The sequence below is a fragment of the Zootoca vivipara genome, chromosome 5 (assembly GCF_963506605.1).
Source record: "Zootoca vivipara chromosome 5, rZooViv1.1, whole genome shotgun sequence".
Classification (NCBI taxonomy): domain Eukaryota; kingdom Metazoa; phylum Chordata; class Lepidosauria; order Squamata; family Lacertidae; genus Zootoca; species Zootoca vivipara.
In genome coordinates, this window is record NC_083280.1 from 39,845,063 (window position 1) to 39,855,169 (window position 10,107).

The 10,107-nt window shown below is 49.3% G+C and overlaps 1 pseudogene; it reads left to right on the top strand.

Moving 5' to 3' along the window:
- The window catches only part of LOC118093496 (zinc finger protein 845-like), a 31,148-nt pseudogene that overhangs the window by 13,312 nt on the left and 7,729 nt on the right, over nt 1-10,107 (top strand).

Consider the following 10,107-nt stretch of genomic DNA (forward strand, 5'->3'; position numbering starts at 1 on the left):
CTGCAAAAATAACATTCGCGCAATGCGAGCCGACCAGTTACCCTCCATTAAGCGCGCAATGGATTCTTTGGCTGTTCTTACCATGCGCTCAGCCTGCCCATTGGAGGATGGGTGAAAGGGCGCGGATGTGACCCCTCTTATGAAGTTATCAGCCAAGAATGCCCTGAATTCTTGGGATTCAAAAGCTGCCCCATTATCTGATACAATGGTCTCAGGTAACCCGTGGGTTGCAAACAGCTGCCTCAACACCTTGATTACGGCAGCTGATGCCATGCTAGGGACCATCGCCACTTCTAACCATTTGGAATATGCATCAACGATAACCAAAAAGACCTTCCCTTGGAATGGCCCAGCAAAATCTATGTGCAACTGGCTCCAGGGAGTCCTGGACTGCTCCCACCAGTGGACTGGTGCTCTGGCCACTTCTGGCCGCACCTCTTGGCATGCCTTGCATGTTCGTACCCATTGTTCTATGTTCTGGTCCATTCCAGGCCACCACACATAACATCGGGCTAGCGACTTCATCCTGACTATTCCCGGGTGTCCCATGTGAAGCGTCTCAAGAACCCTGTTTCTCAATGGTGCTGGGATGATCACCCTATCTCCCCATAGGAGACAACCCTTATGCATGGACAATTCGTGCTGCCTTGTCGCATAAGGCCTGAATTTTTCTTCATGCGGACCACCAGGCCACCCCCTCCCCACCCAAGTGAGCACACGGGAGAGAACAGCATCTTTCCTCGTTTTCTCAGCTATATCAGTAGCTGTTACAGGAGCCCCCGGAAGTGTTTCTAGCATCATAATGTGCTCCGCTGGAGCAGGATCCTCATTGCTCCCGCCAGGAAGGGGCAATCGACTCAGCGCATCAGCGTGGCACAACTGTTTCCCCGGCACATGGGTCAAGGTGTACTGGAACCCATTCAGGAATATTGACCACCGCAACATTCTGGGGGAGAGAATTTGTGGCATTTGTTTGTTTGGGTTGAACAACCCTAACAGTGGTTTGTGGTCCGTTTCAATGGAGAAATGGCGACCGTACAAATAATCATAGAACCTTTTGATTCCTGACACAATTGCTAGTGCCTCTTTATCAATTTGAGCATAGTTGCGCTCCGTGGGTGACAACGTACGGGAATAGAAAGAGATGGGCTTTTCCGACCCATCCGGTTCCCTATGACTCAGCACAGCCCCCAGGCCGTATTGAGAGGCATCACATGCCAGGACCAGCGGCTTCGACTCATCATAATGAGCAAGGACGCTCCTGCTACTCAGCATTTCTCGCAAGGAGTCAAAAGCCTTCTGCTGCTCCCGCCCCCATCGCCACACATTCTTTTTCTGCAAAAGTCTATGTAATGGTTCAGCTACCGAAGCTTTTTGGGGTAAGAACAAATGATAAAAGTTAATAAGTCCCAGGAATGACTGCAACTCCGTCTTGTTCTGTGGTCGTGGTGCCTCGATGATGGCCTTAATCTTAGCATCTGTGGGGTGGATGCCTGATGCATCAATTTTAAACCCCAAGAAATCCACAGTTGGCACCCCAAAACTGCATTTTTCTTTTTTCAGTTGCAACCCCACCTCCTTGAACTTGAGCAACACTGCACGGACACGCGCAACCAGTTCCTGTGGGTCTTTTCCAGCAATCAAAACGTCATCAAAAAATGGCAAGACCCCCGGCAGACCTCTTAACAGGCGTTCCATGAGCCCTTGAAAAATCCCTGGGGCCACACAAACTCCGAACTGTAATCTGTTAACTCTGAACGCCCCTTTATGTGTGACAATAGTCTGTGCTTCCGCTGATTGTGGGGTTACTGGCAGCTGTTGGTAAGCTTGTGCCAGGTCAATTTTGGCGAACACCTTGCCCCCAGCCAGTTTAGCCAACAGATGTGATATGACTGGAATGGGGTATGAGTTTCCCCTGAGTGCCTTATTGATAGTACATTTGTAATCTGCACATATCCTGACTTCCCCATTTGCTTTAAGGGGCGTGACAATTGGAGTCTCCCACTTAGCAGAGTCCACGGGTGAGAGAACTCCCTGCTTGACCAATTTATCCAGCTCTGCCTCGATCTTGGGTTGCATTGCAAATGGCACTCGCCTTGGTTTGAGTCGGATTGGGGCCACCCCGGGATCCAACTCGAAGTCAACTGGGGGCCCTTTATAACAACCCAGTTTTCCATTAAAGAGACCAGCAAATTCCTTGCATAATGCCTCGCTCATCTCAGGGCAGGTTTGGATTGAATTTAGCCCTGAGATACTCAGTCCCAGGGCGGGGAACCAGTCAGTGCCCAGGAGACTGGGGCGACTGCCCTTCGCAATCACCAGTTTGAGTACAGCCTGTTTGTCCCGGAACTGTACTCTCACGGCACACATTCCCATAACATGGATGCGGCCTGCTGAGTACGACTGCAAGGTTGCCGGGAAGGGCTCCAGAGGGGGCAACTTACCCCTGGGGAAGAATGTCTTCGCGGTCTGGTCCGACACGATGGTGAATGCAGATCCGGAGTCCACCTCCATGTCGCACTGCTGACCCTCAATCTTCACCTTGACGTGTGCCTTGCCTTGCGCTGGAAACTGCACGGCCCTCCCGTTGATCTCCGTTATGTAGTGGCAGTCCTTTAGAAAATGAGGTGCTGTGGGCGGTCTGCGATGCTCCAGTCTAGGTGCTCCTGTCGCTCCCGACACCGCCGATCTACAGACCCTGGCGATGTGACCCGTCTTTCCGCACGTCCGGCACATAGCATCCCTGAAACGACAACTCTTCCGCTCATGGTTTCCGCCACAACCTGGGCAACTGCCTCGGCGATCTTTGTGCACTGTGCAGGCCTGACGCACCAACTCGACCCCACGGACTGGGCTCTGGCTCGGAGTAGCCTCTAGCTCGTCCATGGCATGCGCAACTTCTATCTGTGGCTTAGTGGCCTTGCGACTGGCATCAAGCTCCTCTCTTTCATAATTCTCTGTGGCGGTGGCCTCCTTCAAGGCTGAAACAAGGGTAACCTCTTCTTTAGCCACGATGCGTCTTCTGGCTTTCTTGCTGCTCAGACCACCAATAAACCGATCCAGGAGAGTCTCTTCCAGATTTTGGAAGCCGCAGTGCTGAGCGAGCTTCCGGAGTTCAGCCAGAAATGCGGATACAGACTCCCCAGCACGCTGCTGCCTCTTATGGAACTCCATCCGCCGGGCCATCTTGGTCTCAGTAGGCGCCAAGTGGCTTGTTAGGCAGGCAAGAATATTTTTGAGAGATGTCTCACTCAGCTTCGCTGGAGCAAGTAATGCCTTGGCCAGCTTGAAGGTCTCGGGCCCACAGTAGCTCAGGAATGTGGCCCTTCTTTTGCTGGCATCGGTGATCCCTTGAGCCACTGCAAAGAACTCGAAGCGTTCGACGTAGTCTTCCCACGTGTGGGGCTCTGATGGCTGGAAGGGCTCCAATACCCTTGGACTCTCCATTGTCCTAGCGGGCAGGGTCGTCTTCTCAGCTGGCCAGTGAGTCTTGTTCTACGCTGCAATCCGGACTCTGAGGCAGGGCTGTGTTTAACCGCTCCTCAGCATTCCGGATCCCACCTTCGTCGCCAGTTGTTGTGACGTGGGGTTTGTGATTTCAGCTCTCTTGACATAACATGCTGGAGACAGTTCTCTAGTAACAGCTCTTTATTAAAGTGAACAAGACTGACTGTGAGGGCAGGAAGGCTACATTTATAGGGACAGGGGACTGGCTAGGAAGGGATACATTTTGGAGGGAACAATATCAGGCAATCACAGTGCTGCCTTTTGGAGGGAACCAATAAGACAGAGGATCCAAATACAACAGCTTAAATGAACCAATAGTAGCTGTACCCTCTGGAACCAAAAGGCAGTTACTTTATCCTAATGCAATACAGACAATAATAATACAGATATAAAATCCTTTGACTCAATACACAACACCTGTGTACACAATTTCAAGGTAACATCACACTTTATTTCCACTTTTTTCTCTCACATGGGACTCGAACCCACAACCCTGAGATTAAGCATCTCAGGCTCCACCTACTGAGCTATGACAGCTAAGTGATTTGTGTGATTTGTGGGACAGTGATAGTGGCGTGTGAACACCCCTAGAGAAGGGTGCAAAGACTTGTTCCCTGCAGCTAGCAATGGACAACATCTAATAGGGTCGATCTCTTTGCCCTGACAGTGAAGAGCAGAAGCTCCACTATCAGAAGCAGCGTGCTGCAAATACGGGGGCAGTGGAAGCAGCAGGGCGGTCTCGCCACCTGCATGGTGCATTCCCCTTGCACGGGGGCGCATCCAGCACTGCAGCCTCCCATGGCCCAACCCATAGCCAGCGAGCTCCGATGCTGAGAGACAGGAAACAGAGCCAGCCAGGGGGACTCTAGAGCGGCTGCACTTTCCTGTCTCCGCGCCGAGAGCGGAGGAGCAGCGGGAAGTGGCCTGGCGAGTTTCCCCAGAGAGGAGCCGGATTCCGGTGCAGGGACGAAGCGAGGAGTCAGAGGTGCAGGAGGGGGTGGGGGGTGGCAGGAGGACGAAGCAGGAGGAGGAGGACAGCACCTGCCTGGCAGCATCAGCCCCCGAGTTTCAGGGCGCCCTCCGACCGGGCAGGAAGGGGAAGGGGTGCAGTTCAGGGGAAAGGGCATATTCAGGAGGGCAGAGGGGCGGAGAGGGAAGGCGAGGCAGCGGGGAAAGGAAGAGCAGTGCAGCAGGGAGGTGCCCCTCTCACTCTGCAGCCCCGTGGCACCCTTTGCAGGTCACTATTCCTGCCCCCCTATCGCCCTCCTTCGTGTCAAATCAAAGTACACTGTGCCTACACATGGAGGTTCTGTTGATCCGTCACGGCTAATAAAACAACTAATGGATCTATTCCCCGGAGAGCGCATGTGATCTTTTCTCAAGCTATCAAAGCTAGTGACCTCTTGGGTCTGTGTGTAAATATGTCAGACAGGCTTACGCCTTTTTCTTTAAAGGTTTTATCTTCCACCTTCCTCAGTAACACAGTTCAGTTTTCAGATGAAGGCTGAGGGTTGAAGTGGGTGACAGTTTTGAAAATGCAGAGGAAAGGAGGATTCTTTGGAAGTGGCATATGGAAATAAATTACACTAATGGTGATAAAAATGTTGATGACAGTATTGTAAAAGATGATGGTAAGATTGAAATTAGTTATTAATGTTCAGTTTATTACTCATTTCATTTCTATACTGCTTCATATTTTTAAGAAAAAAATCTCAAAGTAATTAGAGAAAAATCTCAATGCAGTTTGTGTCCATAGGATGTTGAGAACATTAACTTTGTAGATGCAGGAGTTCTCTCCTCCCGATAATCCCAGCTTTGATTGTTCTTTCTGATAGAGCAAGAGGAACAAAACATTTATGGGCTTAAAGCTGCCTTCATTGCAGTCTGCAGGCCACATTCCAGTGAGCTGTGTGGCCAATGTATCCACATGCATGCACCATGCTTTAAATATTGTAAGTCAATATTCATTTTGTTTGTTTGTTTCTTAGGCTGTACAAATACCATACATTTAAAACATGGTGCTTCCCCCAGAGAATCATGGGAACTGTAGTTTATTGCTACAGTTCTCAGCACCCTTAACAAACTGCAACTGGCAGGATTTCTTGGGTGAAGCCATGTACAGTACTTTAAATGTTAGGTGGGTCTATCACAGCCTTAATCATGCACAAAGATCTGTTGTTGCCTTTCCAAGATGCTTAAAGTTGCAGCCAGGATCAGCATTCCCTGGCCACTGAACACGCTCAGTGCTCTCACTGAATTGTTTTTGGATTTCTCTATCACTGCCTTGGTTCTCCCACCTAAAAATATTTGTACTTCCGTAAACCTTGGGGTTTCCTTGAATCTTTGGATATCTTCCTCTCGTCCATGGGTGGGGTCATTTGGGCGACATTGTCATTAACAGCCTGAACCTCAGAAATAGAAAGAGTAATAATATATTTCAAAATCTGGCTAATGGTTAAAAAATGTGCTTTTTTTATTCTTGACTTTTATTCTACACTGGTATTTTACACTGTGTTTATTTCCTTTCCAGCAGGGTAGTGTAAAAATGGAAGAGCAGGGACCGAGGAGACCCATTGGAAGGGAGAGCCTGGAATCCAAAGCAAAAAGATCTCCTGCAGGCCAAGTTCAGACCTTCAGGGATCTTCTGCCTCAGGTAGATTTATGTCAAATTAAGCAGGAGCCAGAGGAGGAGGAGCTGCAGCAGCAGCACCGGGATGCCCAGTGGCAGGATTTCCTGAAGATGCTGCACCCTCGTCGTTCAAGCTGGGAAACCCCACAGGCTCCCAGTCATCCCCACTCCAGGGATGGTGTCCTCCTGGCCTCCTTCATGGGAGCTGCAGATGACAGCCAGTGGCCCAGCGGGAAAGCAGGAGGGACAGACCAGACCCTGCTCCCGGACACTGAGGGGCTTCTAGGAAAGGTAAGTGCCCTCCTCTCACCTGGGTTTCCAGCACCTGGAGGTCACAGGTCCACTGCCTCTAGATATGGAGGTTCTGTTTAGCTATGGTGGTGAATATTCCTCCTCTCTGCACTTTCTCTCTAATCCCCTTTGAAAAGGTTTCTAGACCAAACTTTATTATACATGGGAGGTTTGCGATCGTATCTCCTGATGTTGTTACTTTAACGAAGCAACCACAGGGGACTCTGAATTTCATCAGAGCAGTAGCTGTGTTGGAAGAGGGGTCCTTCCACCAACCCCCGTTTTACTCCTCTAAATTGCCTCCATTTCCAAAATGCTCTTTTCTCCCCACTGAGGTAAAAATCTTGGCACGTCTTGCAGCCTCAGCACTGCCATGTGCAGTGTAAATAGAATAACACTTGCAAGGTTGTTGCAAGATTTATTAAGATAATGGCCAGGTTCAGATGACTGAATCGCAGCCTGAAAAGGTGCTTTACAAATTGGCACAGTTTTTAAGGATTCTTCGGCAAAGTTACACTAAAACCTAAGTTGACCCAAGTTTAAAACAAAAATCTCCTGGGCATCAGAAGCAGAATGGGTCACTCCAGGAAGGACTCCCACCCACCCGTTAGTGAGAGAGGGCCAAAGAGAAGGACTCTGCCTGGGTAGTTGCACAAATTTACCATCTGTGGTCCTGCACTGGGAGCAAGGCTAACAAACCGGGGAACTGGCAATGTGCTAGTCCCATCTCCCCCTGCATCTGCCACCTGACCTAATTGTCCCAGTTTACCTCATGATTGGGCCGGCCCTGATGGTGAACTGTGATCTAACCAGGCAGTCTCTTATGAGCCATAACTAAGCAACTTTCCATTTTGCCCAAACCAGGAAACTACAGCTGCCAGATTTGGAACAAGCCAGAGTATTTAGCTAACTTCAAACTGTGTTTGGTCAGAACAGGAAACTCTGCTTGATCAGTGGGTTTGTGGTTTGACTGTCCCCACTGCAAAGAGGCTGTACACTCAGGTGAAAGGCTCCTTCAAATCCCTCCTCATTGAGTCAAGACACAGTAGTTCAGAATGGGCCAACACATGTGAAGCCTTCTGAATTCTCTTTAACAGGGCAGTCCTGTGGAGGCCATGTTAGCGTGTATAGGATAGTGGCCTACACTTTTGTCCAAAACCTATTTAACATTATTAACTCACCCAGGGTCAAGGAACACACCAGCCCAAAGCTTATAAGTACAGCCTGACAGAAGTACAGCAGTCAGCAACAGAGAGGCTCATGTTTCTCTCAGGCAGCAGAGTCCCACTCCTCTTGACACTGAAAGGAATTTAGATAACACGATAGCTGGAAGCAGGCTGCAACAAAGCCAAAGCTCTCAAGAGGCACAGGCAGGCCCGTAGAGCAAGGGAGGGAGCTTTCCTTCACCGGAAGAGGAAGCAACTCACCCAGTGAGGCCAAAGGGTAGATGAATAGGAAGGGTTTAGACAGAAAACAAACCAAGAGATGCAAGGATCATAGGTTCTGTATATTGTGCAGACGCCGGAAGGGTTCTTCAGAAGGGAAGGAAGAGGGGTCCTTCCACCAACCCCCGTTTTACTCCTCTAAATTGCCTCCATTTCCAAAATGCTCTTTTCTCCCCACTGAGGTAAAAATCTTGGCACGTCTTGCAGCCTCAGCACTGCCATGTGCAGTGTAAATAGAATAACACTTGCAAGGTTGTTGCAAGATTTATTAAGATAATGGCCAGGTTCAGATGACTGAATCGCAGCCTGAAAAGGTGCTTTACAAATTGGCACAGTTTTTAAGGATTCTTCGGCAAAGTTACACTAAAACCTAAGTTGACCCAAGTTTAAAACAAAAATCTCCTGGGCATCAGAAGCAGAATGGGTCACTCCAGGAAGGACTCCCACCCACCCGTTAGTGAGAGAGGGCCAAAGAGAAGGACTCTGCCTGGGTAGTTGCACAAATTTACCATCTGTGGTCCTGCACTGGGAGCAAGGCTAACAAACCGGGGAACTGGCAATGTGCTAGTCCCATCTCCCCCTGCATCTGCCACCTGACCTAATTGTCCCAGTTTACCTCATGATTGGGCCGGCCCTGATGGTGAACTGTGATCTAACCAGGCAGTCTCTTATGAGCCATAACTAAGCAACTTTCCATTTTGCCCAAACCAGGAAACTACAGCTGCCAGATTTGGAACAAGCCAGAGTATTTAGCTAACTTCAAACTGTGTTTGGTCAGAACAGGAAACTCTGCTTGATCAGTGGGTTTGTGGTTTGACTGTCCCCACTGCAAAGAGGCTGTACACTCAGGTGAAAGGCTCCTTCAAATCCCTCCTCATTGAGTCAAGACACAGTAGTTCAGAATGGGCCAACACATGTGAAGCCTTCTGAATTCTCTTTAACAGGGCAGTCCTGTGGAGGCCATGTTAGCGTGTATAGGATAGTGGCCTACACTTTTGTCCAAAACCTATTTAACATTATTAACTCACCCAGGGTCAAGGAACACACCAGCCCAAAGCTTATAAGTACAGCCTGACAGAAGTACAGCAGTCAGCAACAGAGAGGCTCATGTTTCTCTCAGGCAGCAGAGTCCCACTCCTCTTGACACTGAAAGGAATTTAGATAACACGATAGCTGGAAGCAGGCTGCAACAAAGCCAAAGCTCTCAAGAGGCACAGGCAGGCCCGTAGAGCAAGGGAGGGAGCTTTCCTTCACCGGAAGAGGAAGCAACTCACCCAGTGAGGCCAAAGGGTAGATGAATAGGAAGGGTTTAGACAGAAAACAAACCAAGAGATGCAAGGATCATAGGTTCAGTATATTGTGCAGACGCCGGAAGGGTTCTTCAGAAGGGTCAACTTGAGTGTACTTGATGGATGCTTGACGTCAGCTCTCCGAGGCTAATTGCTTGTTTCGCAATAAATCCTCAAGTTAATTATGTCTTGTGTACTGTGATATCGAGCCAATAGCCTTGACTTCTGACACCAAGGGTCTCTGCCAGTCAGCTTCTCTAGCTTTTCATGATGTCCTAATCTGCATCCCGATCTCTGTTCCAGGAATTGTTGCCTGTGGAAGATGTGGTTATTAAGTCCCCAAAGTCTGAGCAGGATCCCTTGGACACAGAGAACATCCATCTCTCTGCAAAGGCTGAGGGAGAGAGTGAAGAAGAGGCCAGCTTTCTGGGTAAGGGTTGGGGTCTGGGTCCTTGGGTGCTTTTGCAATTTGCGGAGGGCCCAGCAGAAGCCATTTCCTCTCTCCTTCCAGAAATTCTCAGACAATGGGATTGCCAGAACTTCTGAGTTAGCCTTTTGCAACATAGTACCCTTCAGACATTATGAGATTCCAACTCCCCTCACCCACAGCCAGCATGACCAATTGAATGATGGGAGTTGAAGTCTGACAACTTCCAGAGCGCACCAAGTTGGAGAAGGATCCTGGGGGAAGCAAGCCCAATGATCAGCTTCGAAGCAGAACGTACTGTACAATAGTTCCAATGTTAAATTCATGGAGAGAGAGAGAAGAGGGAGAACCATTACATCTCTAGGAAGCTGACATGCATTCTGTGATGGAATGATTGACACGGCACAATACTGAGGTTTTGCGTGCCATCAGTGTACACAAAAGCATTGAATTTGTAAGCATGTCTTGCACAGTTGTGCGCAGGGAGGGCTAGGAAGAAAAGGATAAGTGAATTGTGTA